Raw genomic sequence first — 14178 nt, 5'->3', positions numbered from 1 at the left:
AATTTTTCTTTATAAATAATCTTGAAAGAGGAAAAAAGATACTGAAAAGTTATTGATGCTCATATCTGACTTTTCTATAGAATAAATTTTTGGAAAAGGCATTAACAGATGAAAAAGTATACAATTTTACATTTTGATAGATATTGTCAAGTTGATTAAAAATAAAGCACTAACAAAATTATACCATTACTCTGTTCTCCATATTTTTGCCAACACTGGATATTATCCATCTTTTATAATTTTTGTCAATATGATGAGGATTTTATTTTCAATCTCCATTTAATACAGTTTATCGGTAAGAATGACTTTTTTTATGTGTTTGTTACCTATTGCACTTCATCTCTGAATTATTTATTTATAGCCTTTTCCTCCTTTTGTCATTGGATTTTTGTATGTTTTTCTAAAATATTCATTTGTGAGAGTTCTTTATATATTATGGTTAACAATCTGCTCTCTCTTAAATGTGGTGCAAATAATTCTTTCCAAACTGTTTGTATGTTAACAATGACATGGTTAACTGCAAACAAGAGAAAAGAACAGGGGGAAAAAAGAAAATTGTATTCCCAGAAAATAATCTGGTTTTTGAAAGTTTTTCTAATTTAGAGAAGAGTCTCCTGAATTAATCAGGTGTTCGTAAGTAAAAAAAAAAACAAGTAAGAAGTAAGAAAGCGTTAGGCATTTAAAAAAATAAAAAGAACAAAAGAGAAAGAGAAACTGCAAGCCAATAAGGTATAAAATGTCAATGAGGATTGAGAAAGACACATCAGCCTTATGGTGCTTTTCTTCTAGATGAATCCTGTTAAGAGCATTATGACTAAAGTAAAGCTCTTTTATCCAAAGAAAAAAGGCTTCTAATAAAGACTAACACAAATCTATAAATAACACTAAGATTATTTTTACATATGTAAAGAAAATGTAAAGGGGGGATGCTATTATTAGGTTTAATTATAATATCAACTAAATGGAAAGGCTGTGTTTGATGGGTACAGTAATATCACATAAAGAGTTTCTCATGAAAATTTCTAGTATCTCAGAATTAATGCCAACCCAAGGTCATATTCTATTTCCTAGGTGCCCAAAACAAAGCTCCAAAAGAGGGTGATGGAATAAAAGCGCTAAATGTCTCTGAATTCATAGTAAGAAAGGAGGTCAAGATAAAACAAATAATACACAGGCTTTGTCTGAAAAATATTCACAGAAAAGATAAAAAGGAACTATTTTCCACTTTACTTCATAACTTTAAAATACTCAATATAGTTATAACTGTTGATAGCAGTTCTTTATATAAGTAAATAATATGTGAGAGGCATTAATTTTTTTTTCAAATATAATTACCTGCGTTTGCAAGGTCAGTGTAAAAAAAGAGGCCAAGTTGTGACAATTCAATGATATCTGCCTTCTCAGATTAAGTGGAAAGAAATACACAACTCACAAGGGGCTGAAATATGCAGGGGCGTGATTATAAGACTGCTGTCTCTTGAGAACCTGGTAGAAATAAGATATATATCTCTTGAGGCCATTCCTGAGATGAGAGAAATTTAGTGAGTACAAACAAATAGACACATTGCCCACATTTCTCAGCTGTAAACATTATGTTGAGCATAGCTGGGTTCCATTATTGCCGTTAGGCTGTAGGGCAGTGATCTGACCGTCTTTGTTCTCCCCAGTAAGAACTGATGCATTTCAAGTCAGTAATCAGCATTGTCTGTGCATTTGCTCAGCTAATCTTCTGGCAATGCGTGATGAACAATCTGCCTATTGACTGTCTCAGCAGTTGCTAGCCCCTCCACCCTCACCCCATGTTGATCCTCATCTAGTTTCTGCTGGCTGCTCTTTTTTCCTATAAAAGAAAGGTATAAAAAGCTGTCCCTTCTCTTCCCCTCCCCCAGGATACAATTCTCACTCTCCTAGCTAGTTCTCTAGTCCCCCCCTTGCAGTGATTCCTTCTGGAATTTGAAAAATGCTGCCTGCTTCTTAGCAAGTACTTGGATAATTACTAAATTTCAAGCTACCTTGAGCTCCTTCCCAAACAAGAGAAGCATTTCTGCCATCTTTCACATCTGTGTGTTTGTGTGTTGTGTATGTGCACGCACGTGCCAACTAATTTATAACAATTTTTAGGGACATTTTGGTAACATCTGTCATCACTCCATTTAGAAAATACTTGTGATTAACACTTTCCGTTGGGAGCTAGAACAGGCAGTCAGAAATATACTGACCTCTGTATTACTGTGATAAATAAGTTGATTTGCCAGTGAATCCCTCCACAACACACCCTGGAGAAGAGAGTATGAAAAATCTCTGGGTTTCCTATTTTAAAACTTTTCATCGTTTATCCTCTTGCAGGAATAAAACAAAAGAACTAATTTGCTGAGACTCAGTATGAATTTACATTTAACAGAAGGTGTAGAAGAAGCTGTAATATGAAATGTACATAATTATAACTTTTAAACCTACTAGTACAACAGAAAATATTATTGCCCAGCGTTACAAAATTTGACTTCACCTGTTCATGTTAAGTGGCTCACAATCAGCTTCAACCAAACATGTATTCATTTGCCAAAGTAAGAAAGGAAATCAGATAATTACCTGTGTCTCTACTTAGCATCACATTCTGGTCTCAACTATAGATAACTACATATAATGAATACAGAATAGGGAAAAGAAAGTTCTGTACAGGCAGAACACATACCACAAAAGAGTATTTGCACTCCTTGAGTCCTTAGCTCCCCTCCCCCAGTTTTCCTTTTCTTCCGAAAGGAAACAAGCACAACTATCACTGTTGTAACTGAAATGTTTCAAAGATCAATATACTTCCCCTGTTAATAGCAGGATCTCAGGAGAAGACTCATTGGTTAACCCAGGAATTCTGGGCATAGTCAATGCTCATACATAAGCTTAAAATCTTTGGAGACTGATTCTAGATCATGTGTGCTTCTGCCCTGTGGGGATTCAGAAAGACTAAATTGTCCCTGAATTTAGAAAATGTAGCAGGACTCCTTCCCTAGATAGATTATATACTGTGTTACTCCAAATTTTTTGCTTAGTCCAGGAACTTAAAACTCCTCTTGGGGCATGTAATAGAATCACATAAATTTTAAGGAATCAATGAAAGAAGCAACTCAAAGTTAACAGATTGTTAATAGAGTTACTATACCCACTATGTTCCCAAAGCTGTTTGCCCATCTCTTCATAACAGCACTTGCTCACATTGTATCATCATTTTTCTATAGCTGTCTACCTTCTGATGGACTTTGATCCTTTAAAGGGATCAAAGGGCAGCCTGAAGGTAGTTTATATTCCTCTTACTTCAAATCATTTGTGCAACAATGATAATTATAAATAAACATAAATATAAATAAATAAAAGTTGCCTTTGCATCTCGAGGGAATACTACGATGCCTACCAAGTAGTAGACAATCAGCTTCATTTAATTACAATAACTTTGTAAATAAGCATAGATGAAGAAATGAGACCTGGATCTTCTGATTAAAACTAGTTTTAACTTAAACCTTCCCTTAACCATAGTTTTCTTTCAAGCCACTCTCTCTTTTCCTTCTTCTGCCAAACATCTTCCAAGGAATACCTACATTTACTGTCTCTAAGCAGAAGTAACCAAGACAACTGAAAGTCTTAACAATTCATATGGTTCTAGGATGGAAAGCAGGAGATTGAAAATTAGTCACTCAATTTTTTTTTCAATAATTTCATCATGAACTATTGATATTTTACCTAAAAGAGCAAACCAAATTGGAAAACCTAAAAGCCATCTACAGAAGACTCAAGTTCCCAGAAGTCCTGATTGAGATATTTACCACATTTCTTATTTTATTCTAGTTGTCTAATAAATTCCAGTAAAAGCATCTCTTCCTAATGATGGGTTTCAAAATGTTCTGCACTCTCTGGATAAAATGCTTTGGAGTACTCACTATCAATTCATCTTAGTTCATGGCATGTATGGCATTTTTAAAAGGTTTTGCTTGCTGAATTTTTATAAAACTTCCAAAATAAATTTGATCCTCAGTTATGTCGTGTTACTTGTCTGAAAGAAAACACTTTGCTCCAGGAAATAGAAGTAATCTAGAGCACAGTTGCTCAGGATGCACACTGACTCAACTCACTCCCCAGCATTCCAGGAAGTCCCTCTACCTGGTAGGTGAGCTTTTGAATTTCGGATGAAGGGACCTGGGCAACTCGAACTTATGATCTCATTTAATGAGGTTTTTTACTTGTTTGTTGGGGTTTTTTTTGCTGGACATTTATTTTGAAATTATTGTTACTAAAGTCAACGCCATCCTGTAAGGACTGATCAAGTTTTCAGTGTAGAAGAGAATTTAAGGGAAGATTCCATATCAACAGCCTGGCATCAGAAAAAACTGTGAGTGAGTGCTGTGGACTGAATTGTGTCCCCTCAAACTTCACATGTTGATGCCCTAACTTCCACTGTCATATTTGTGAGGTAATTCAGGTTATTACCTTTCAATGTCATGATATTTATGAGGTAATTAGGTTTAGGTGAGGTCATAGAAGGGGAGTCTCATGATAAGATTATTGCTTTTATGAGCATCAGAGAGCTTCCTTTCTATCTCTTTCTGCCATGTGAGGACACAGGGAGAAGGTAGCCATCTGCAAGTCAGGAAGAAAGCCATCATTGTGAAAACAAATCAGCCCTGCACCTTGACCCAGGACTTACCAGCCTCCAGAACTGTGAGAAATAAATTCTTGTCGTTTAAGCCACCCAGTCCATGGTATTTTGTTACAGAATCCCAAATTGATTAAAACAGTGCAGAAACAGGAAAAGTGTTGCAATGATACAAAAGCTTCAGACCTCCTGCCTTTTAGTTTTTGCCACCTATGCTCCACAAAAGCATCAATGTGCCAGCCTTTAAATTATTTTTAGCATTGAGTTGGAAATCTTTGAGAGTAGAGTCAAATTCCCTAATAGAAAATAGAACAAGAGCCCACTTGTGCACATATAAAATTCTGTCAGGACCTAAAGGAAGGATCACCATAATCTGAACTTTCAACACATGTTCTTTCAAATATCAAAACTCCACTTTTAGTGTTTTATAAATGGTTAGGAAGTTCTTAAGTTACTTCCTGTTATTATCACAAACAATTCCGCTAATGCATGAATGGAGAACTAAAACATAAACATAATTCCCCAAATGGGGGGGGGATAGTGGTGAAGAAGGGACACCCACATTAAAAAGACACCAATCCCTATGACCTCCAAAACACACAAAACATTAGACTACAGAGGAAAACACAGATGTGACTATAAAATGTTAAAATTATAATTTGAAAAAGGTAAGACATACATTTTCATTTAGGACAGAAAAAAAGTGAAAACTAAATAGAGGACAGATTTACATTGGAAATAATTTTATAAACTTCTACAGCAGCAAAAAAGCAATTTATGAGCTAAGTTAAATTCTTACATACGGATTCAAAGGCATTATATAGTAAAGTAATAGATATAACCCATTGGAGAAAGAGATAGCAAAAAATAATTAAAGAATGCCTAAAACTAGAGAATGGAAACATGACAATTCAGAAATTATTTTTGTACTAAAAGTTTTCAATGTATTAAGGGTTCATTTATTTATTATTTTAATAAAGAGAGGTAGTGGTATAAGTCTAACAGTGAAGAGATGAACTCTAGAATCGGTCTACTGAAGTTCAAATCCCAGATCTGATCTTCCCTAGCTGTGTGATCTTTGACTGGTGACTTAACCTCTCTGTACCATTTCCTCTACTGTGTAACGAAGTCTATCATAATAGGCCAGTCAGAGGATAATTTGAGTTAACACCTATAACGCACTGTATCTGGCCCACTGTGAATGTTTCATAAACCTTAGCTATGCTTAGCCTTGTATACCTATCTCAGTGGCCCCTTCAGTAGTATATAGTTCTCAGCTCAGGCCGGTGCTAGGCTTGATTGACTCAGAAGGGGCAGACACAGTAGGAAACTGAGGAACCATGCTCTCATTTATGCGTATCTCTTGAACAATGTTACACTTTATGGTATGGCCCAGTGTCCTTCAAATCAGATTTATGTCATAGGAATAAGGCCAAAGAACAATCCCATTTTCTTTATTTTTCAAAGAATAAATTCACAGAATTATATTTCGCCAGTTTCAAATACAATTCTTTGAATTTTAAGATTTCTTTTCTTTTTTTAAGAGGGTATTTTATTGAATAAAACCAGGCCCATTTGCTCCCTGATTGCATTTCTGAAGCTGCTCTGCCAAGACAACATCATCAATCAATGAGAGAATGTGTCAGCAGGGGGCTTCTCTTCTTTTTCTGAGGGTCTATGATGTTTGTTTTTCAACAGAAACTGAGCTCTAAGTAAATACAAATTTTTATTTCAGGGTAAATGTTTTCGAGTTCTACAGCACCTTTGTTTTCTGAGAATGTCAATTTTATTTTGGCTCCCAAGTTGATAGAAAAAGAAATAAATCACTTAAAGTATCACATTTATTTCTTGCAACAAAATGGTCCAAGAAAATAGCCAAAATGTTCAATAAAACAAGGCATTTGCTAAATAAATAAAAACTCCACAGGCTAAATAGTAAATACATGTATGCATGCATGCCCACACGAGAAAAGGAGAATAAACAAATTCTGCCAGCCTTAAATAAAAAGTGCTATGGCATTATATATCTCTGTAAAGTTTATAAAACAAAAACAGAAACAGATTCAGTCTGTTTCCCCAAAACCTTGGTTCGAGTTTGTGTTCCGCCTTCTGAAAAAAAGGAACTTGAAATTAAACATGAAACATGGTTGTACTCAAATTCTTCAAAACATACTTGTTGGTGAAGTTCCAAAGTGTTGACATCAGTAGGATATTCACAAACATGTGGAAAACAATTCATGCACTTTTAGTTACTGATAGAGTATTTGTTTGCTGTTTTAATTTAACAACATCTTCTGAGAATCAGAGACATTCATGTCTCATATGGGCTATATCCTTTATATCAAAAACTGTCATTCATACATCCCTCCAAGTCTCTATAAAGTTGTCTGCAAGTTGAAGTTTTAATGAACACAGTTTAAAGGGCCACAAAATCAAGTGGAAGGTTGGCAACCATCTGTTGAATTTGTGTTCCATAGATAGACAATCCCCACCATTTAGAAACTGGAGTGGATTGTTTTGCTCTGAATGGTGTGAATTTCCTCTCCAGGCAGTCCAAAAACACAGATAATGACCACGTTGTACTGGAGAGGCCTGGCCTGCTAGCTTTGAGACCAGAAATAAAATCATACATTGTATTCCTTTTTGAGGAGGTCAACTTGCTTTATGCACACTATCTAATCAATTCTCAAAGCATTCCATTGAAATGAGCGAGAAGCAGCTACAATATTCACTTTACAGATGAATAACCTGAGGCTCCAAAAGGTTAAGCAGTTTTCCAAGGTCACGTTAGGCCAATTCCACATAACTGCAATTACCTGGGCAGTGCAGGCAAAAAGCAACAGACACAGAGCATAGAAGGCTTTTGCTTAAATAGAGGTACAGTACCTGCATCACTAAAGAAAAACAAGGACTGGGTCAGATTTATCCAAATAAGCTGGCCTATATGCCCGGATGATTGACAATTTTCTATTCTACTTGCAACTGGAAACAGCTAGGCAGAGAGAGAACAGGAATGAGGTCACAGACCTGCTATTTATAGGATATCAGCCACCACACTCAGCTGCCTTTCAGTTAAGGTGAATATTGAATGTAATTTTCTTTCTCCAACTCCATACAGAGGAACTACTTTCAGAAAAGGAAATTATAGAATTTAATAATATTTCTTGTGACATGGTGATTTGCTTTGTGACAGTCTGCACAACTTTTACCACATATTCATCTGGGCTTATTGACCATAAATAAAAATGCAGTCACATTCTTTCTCTTACTCCATGGATTTTTTTAAAAAATAAAGCAATAAAGATTCCATGGGCTTTTTCTTTCCCTCCCACCTACAAGCTATTCATTGAATTTGCAAAGTTATAACAAAACAGAACACCAGTCTGGACAAGGAAAGCACAACATAGCCGTTTATGAGGTAAAGAATCTAAAGCCACCTGATTTGCCTGTTTGGCTGCAAGAGTTAATTCCTATGAAAAATACACTTCCTCCCATTTCCTTTGGCTGAGGCTTGTGAAGGCTGCAGACAGTGAGCGGGGGAGGGCGGAAGCCTCTGGTCTTTTGATGTAGATATTGATGCATGACACTAGCCCCTGCGCTAAATATCAAGTTTTCTTTCTCTTCAGCATTTCTCCTAAATGGTGAAAAGGTATTCCTTTAGCCCAAATGCACAGAGAGTAGTCCTAGTTGCAGATAAAAATGGCTTGTGTTTTCTGTGACTCACCAACCATAACCAAAACTAAAACAGCAAGCTGACACAGAGAGGTTCGAGTGACGTTCGAGATTATAAATAAAAGGCAAAGAAACAAGAGAGGAAACTGCCCATGGAGCGTCTCCAATCTTTTAATTCAGAAGGGACTGAGGAAGATGAGGGGCTGAGAACTCTTTACCTTTCCTCCAGGGAAAAGACTCTTTACCAACCACCCAGGAGCGCTGGGCTTCCCAGGCAGGCTGGTGCTGCTGTAGCTGAGGCTGATCTGGTCCCAGGGCCCTGTAGCTGGTGCTTATATTGACCAGATCAGGGATCTTCACCCTGGTGTGTGAGTAGCAATCCCCTAAAATAATCTCATACAGCATGCAGATGCCCAGGTGATACCCAAACTGGCATTGATTTGGTCAGTTTGAAGTGGGTCTCAGGAATCTGCATTTTAACCAGAACCTCAAATAGACCTAGGACCATACTTGGAGGCTGAAAAATTTATTGATAATGCCACCTGGAGGGCATTTCCAGAACTGCTTACACACCCAGCATGCCAGAGCACCACCTGAAACCTTGCATTTGATGGATTTACAGATTTTTTTACAGATAGTTACATGTAAAGGCCTAAGAACAAATCTAAAAGATATCATTTAAAGACTTCTTTTTACTGGCAAAATGAGACAGAGGTTACATTTGTTTAAGCAGACAGGGCTGCAGCTGTCAATTTGAAATTGACAATTGGTTTTATAGGGCAAGATTTGGCAAAAAAGATCAGAGACATTTTAACCCTACTATCCACTTTTTTTTTTTTAACACATAAAAGCTACTTGTGGAGAAGCATGGTGTGTGCATGTGTGTGTTTCTTCCACTGACCGGTATCTTCGTGCCTTGCCCCTCCCCCTCCACACCATATGCCAGTCTTTCTTCCTGTGCCCTCACTGTTCCCTTTGTTTCATCTGACAGCCCTCTTTGTCCTCCTTTTGCCATCATTCAGCTTATTGCCGATACAATAAAGCTCACAAAGAGGATTGCTCATTGGTGATGGTGTTGACCACTTTATGAAGAAGAGAAGAATTATTAAAACCACAACTCAATGTTTTTAACATTTGAAATATACAGAGTACATTCATATTGTGCCATTTGACTTTCAGAAAACAAACAAACAAAAAGCCAAGGTAAATATAATTATGCCCAATGAAGGCTTGACATTGAGAGAGTGTTAGGGACTTGTTCAAGACCACATTTGAGTAAAGAGTAGAGCCCGAGCTTGGACCCACAAAAGTCACACTGCTCTTTATAGCTGTACCGTTTAGAAGAAGGACTCTTAGAACTACTCAGGTTTTTGACATGATTGAGGCGTTTCTGTTTGAAACTCAGGTTTTAAAAAATTGATTACATAAAACTACTGGACTGTAAACAGGATTCAATTTATCCTGAAGTAATTTGTCCAATGGTGTAAAGAAAAGCACTTTTTGCATTTTCCTAGAAAGGGGGCAGGAAATTAAAAAAAAAACAGCATAGACCCATTATCCTGTAAACGTGTCTAAGGCATAAATGCTTTTGTCCCAGTTATTTAGCCACTTCTGGGATTACTGGTGGTCTTCCAAGTCAATCCAGTGAATCTCTGTAAATTTTAAGGTTGGGCACTAATCTGCAAAAGAAAAATACTCAACCACCCATTCTGTTTTAGTTGGAAAAACTCAGAATTAACTGAAATATACAACAGAATTAAATGATGTTTTAACTCTTTTGTTAAATCAGTCAATGTGGTTAAAGCAACAATTGAGAAGCTATTACGTGTGGGCAAGCACAGCAGACAAGTCACGTAAAGAATTGCTTGAAAAAGCCAATTTAAGGTAGTCAACTCTCAAGTATAGCGCTGTCCTCCAGGTGTTGTAAAACATCCTGAACATCATTTGAAGCAAATATTCAAACTATTCAAAATAGTTTGTAATTGGTCTGAAGGGGGTGTTTTAAAAAATAGCTTTGTTATTTACAAACTATTTTGAAGTGACTTTGGAGAAGTCAAAAAGAACTTAATGCAATTTTAATTTGCGTCCTTTATCACCAGATCAGGGAAAACTGAGTTTGCTAGGGCTATAATTCCCAGTAGTCCAAGGAAGAGACAGTGTGACCCTAAAAGCAAGTCGCAGAAACCTTCATTCAAAGATAGAGCTTTACAGTCAGATTTCTATCTTACATTTCTCCAAAGAGAAACTGACATCTCACATACCTCACGTGGCTGTTTGTTTTTGTTTGGTTTGGTTTTCCGGTTCAAAGTATGCTCTACCCTTCTCTGAGACCAATGCTTAGGACTGAGGCAATCATCTCATTTGATTGCTATGGGCAGCGAGGACTCTGAAAACTTGGCAGTACATGGACATTTCCTGCTTTATGGAGGTCAAGAGAAGCAGTGGCTGCAAATTTGAGAGAAAAATTTGACCCAAAAGAGAGATTTAATGACAAAGTGGCAATACAGAAACTAAATGAATTTTACTTGGATTTTATATGCAAAGGATGCTAAGTAAGTATTCAAGTGGACTTAGAAAGAAATTAGGCTGTGTGACTTAGCCTGCCCCAGTGTTCTCCCAAGCCCACCTGCATCTTCTGGAAGGTGATAATACTCAAAGGCATGCTACCTAGATTTTTTTCTAACATACATTTGCATGATTGCATGTTAGAATTTGTTAGAAATGTTCAGATTTATCTGTTCTTATCTAATTGCACTTAATGGTCTACAAAAATGCCCATTCTTCGATTCTCTGGCGCCCTACCTCAACCTGCCTCCTTCATAGGGTATTCTTTCTTTGAAGACTCAGTAGTACTGGTTTACAGGAATTGGGTAAGAAGTCACAGATAATGGCCGGGTGCGGTGGTGCACACCTGTAATCCCAGCGCTTTGGGAGGCTGAGGCGGGCAGATAACAAGGTCGAGAGATCGAGACTATCCTGGCCAACATTGTGAAACCCCATCTCTACTAAAAAATACAAAAATTAGCTGGGCGTGGTGGCACGTGCTTGTAATCCCAGCTACTCAGGAGGCTGAAGCAGGAGAATCGCTTGAACCCGGGAGGCAGAGGTTGCAGTGAGCCAAGATCACACAACTGCACTCCAGCTTGGCAACAGAGTGAGACTCTGTCTCAAAAAAAAAAAAAAAAGAAAAAAGAAAAGAAGTCACAGATAGTGAAATCACTACAGAGGTTCAAAATTTTCAAAATTGTCTTTGCTCTTCATCCTGTCATTTCTTCAACACAGTCACTCTCCCAGTGTTCCTTCACTTTCCAAGTGCCCAAGACTTGATTGATCCAACATCCCTGCTTCAGAGAATATAATCTGCTTTAACAAAATGAATTCCCACTAGGTAATTTATGACTTAATATATTCCTTCAGGCAAGAATTTGCAGAAAGATTAGACCAACTAATGATGGAGTATAGGGCATTTGCCTGTGGGCTGTTGGAGATTTGGAAGAATTTTTTTGGAGCCTCTCAAATACTGCTAAGTAGATGGCCAGCATCATCATTGTCTAATAAGCCTTTGATACAGGCAGGAGTCAGAGAAATTCTAGACAGACAGGCATGGGTCCCCAGTGAAACACCACCTTCAAGCCAAAGTAGCCTGAAACCCACAGCCCAAAGTGAGAACTTCTACTCCTTTTTGCCCACTCTCTCCCAGTTGGTTCTTTCTGAATGCCTTTTTAGCAATCGAATGTTGCCTCTTCCAATACTACCTGCAGTCTGCCCCAACCCTCCATCCTATGCCTATAAAGATCCCAGGCTCAGTAGCTAGGAGAGAGAGAGATGGCTTGACTTCAGAAGGAAGACGGCCAGACTTTGGGGAAGAAGAGACAGCTTGACTTCAAGGAAGAGACAGCCAGACTTAAGGGAGAACTATCCACCTTTCTCATCCCATCTCCAGCTCCCCTCTCTACTGAGAGCCACTCCTACCACTCAGTAAAAATCTCTACCTTCACCTTCCTTCAAGTGTCCACGTGACCTCAGTCTTCTTGAACGCCAGATAAGTGCTTGGGACCCACCCAATGCAGGTACCCAGAAAGGCTGTCACACTGGCCCTTTGCCCTTGCCAGTGGAGGGCAGCCATTCCACAGGATGAGGCAGGGTCCAACTGAGTTGTTAACACACAGCCGTCCATCGGACTGCATAACTAAGGGAGCACTGTAACATCACCTCCAGGGTTTCAGGGTTGTGGGCAACCACACCTGGGCCTTGCATGGAGCTTGCTCCCGCCAGCAGCTGGAGCAGCCAGCCAGGTCCCACACTAGCTCACTCATACCTGGTCTGACTGTGGGCCCCGCATGGAGCTTGCTCCTCCTGGTGCCCAGTCCTATACTTGCTCACTCATGTCCTACCTTCTGCCGGGGTTGAGCATGGTAAGCATTCACCCCTGACATGAGTCTGACGAAGGGGCTGAGAAAATTCCTGTATCACTCTGACCAGGAATGTAGGTAGAATTCTGCATGTGTAGCTCTATGATGCAAAATTAAGCTAGTAAAGAATGTCATCCCCTGCCCTTTTGGCTACTGAGGAAAATAACGTACCATTGGAATTGTTTTAGAGAAAAATAAAAATTATGTTTAACTAATGAAATATTCAAATAAATATAGAAGGTAGACATGACGATTAAGGTAATTCAGCTCCTTTGCCTAAATGGTTTCTATAATTTGAACAAAAGAGGATGAAATGCTTCAAAGTCAAAATCAAGTATCTTTAAATTGATCCAATAAATGTTTAACACTTCATTTCATCTTGTGGACACAATAAGGGAACACTTAGTAGACTGTGATTTGAGACAGTTGTTGAAAATTCCCTCCAGGTGGTCATGCTATATAAATGCCATATATACTTTTAGAGAATATTTAATGTACTGTATCTAGGTTTTAATTGTTCTTCTCTGGCAATTCCTTAGGGACCACACTTCACAAAAGGGAGCAAGAAGGCAGATAACGGCAAAGAAAAATGTTTGTAGTTTACTGTGGAGGACCAAGTGAGTTTATACAGGTGTGTATAATTACTTGCATATGACATACACAGAGATATGAGGGTGACCTAGTTTTTGTTTGTTTTTTTGAGACGAAGTTTCACTCTTGTTGCCCAGGCTGGAGTGCAATGGTGCGATCTTGGCTCACTGCAACCCCGCCTCCTGGGTTCAAGCAATTCTCCTGCCTCAGCCTCCCGAGTAGCTGGGATTACAGGCATGCACCACCACGCCCAGCTAATTTTGTATTTTTAGTAGAGACGGGGTTTCTCCATGTTGAGGCTGGTCTCAAACTCCTGACCTCAGGTGATCCACCCGCCTCGGCCTCCCAAAATGCTGGGATTACAGGCGTGAGCCACCGCGCCCGGCCAAGGGTGACCTAGTTATGACATCTGAAATCACCATGCTCACTGTGGAATCCCAGATTGATCAGATTAAGCTGGCCAACTTGGTGAGTGTTCCTTTTCATATGAGATTCCTTAGAAATTCTGCATTTGGTCAAAGAAGAGTTCTTAGGCCATAGAATGCATTGACTTACACACACAGGTAGCAAAAGGATAGGAATGCTTGGTGACATTCAAAAATACTGCTTTGCTTTATGTATTTACAGATTGCAATGTTTTATTTTTAAACTTCAAAGCTACCCAAAGTACCCAAGATAAACCCAAAAGCACCTCAAATAGAAATGGCAAAAATGCCCACTTCTTTAAATTATCTTTGTGAATATATTTTATTGTTTACTATCACATTATTACACTACTTTTCCTGCTGAATACAAGAGGAAAAGAAAAAATGAATTTACCACTAAATGATCCAATTTGCTAATATTTCCACACTGTACTTA

The sequence above is a fragment of the Gorilla gorilla genome, chromosome 5 (genome assembly GCF_029281585.2).
Source record: "Gorilla gorilla gorilla isolate KB3781 chromosome 5, NHGRI_mGorGor1-v2.1_pri, whole genome shotgun sequence".
In the NCBI taxonomy this organism is placed as follows: domain Eukaryota; kingdom Metazoa; phylum Chordata; class Mammalia; order Primates; family Hominidae; genus Gorilla; species Gorilla gorilla.
Note: the sequence above shows the minus strand (reverse complement) of the source record.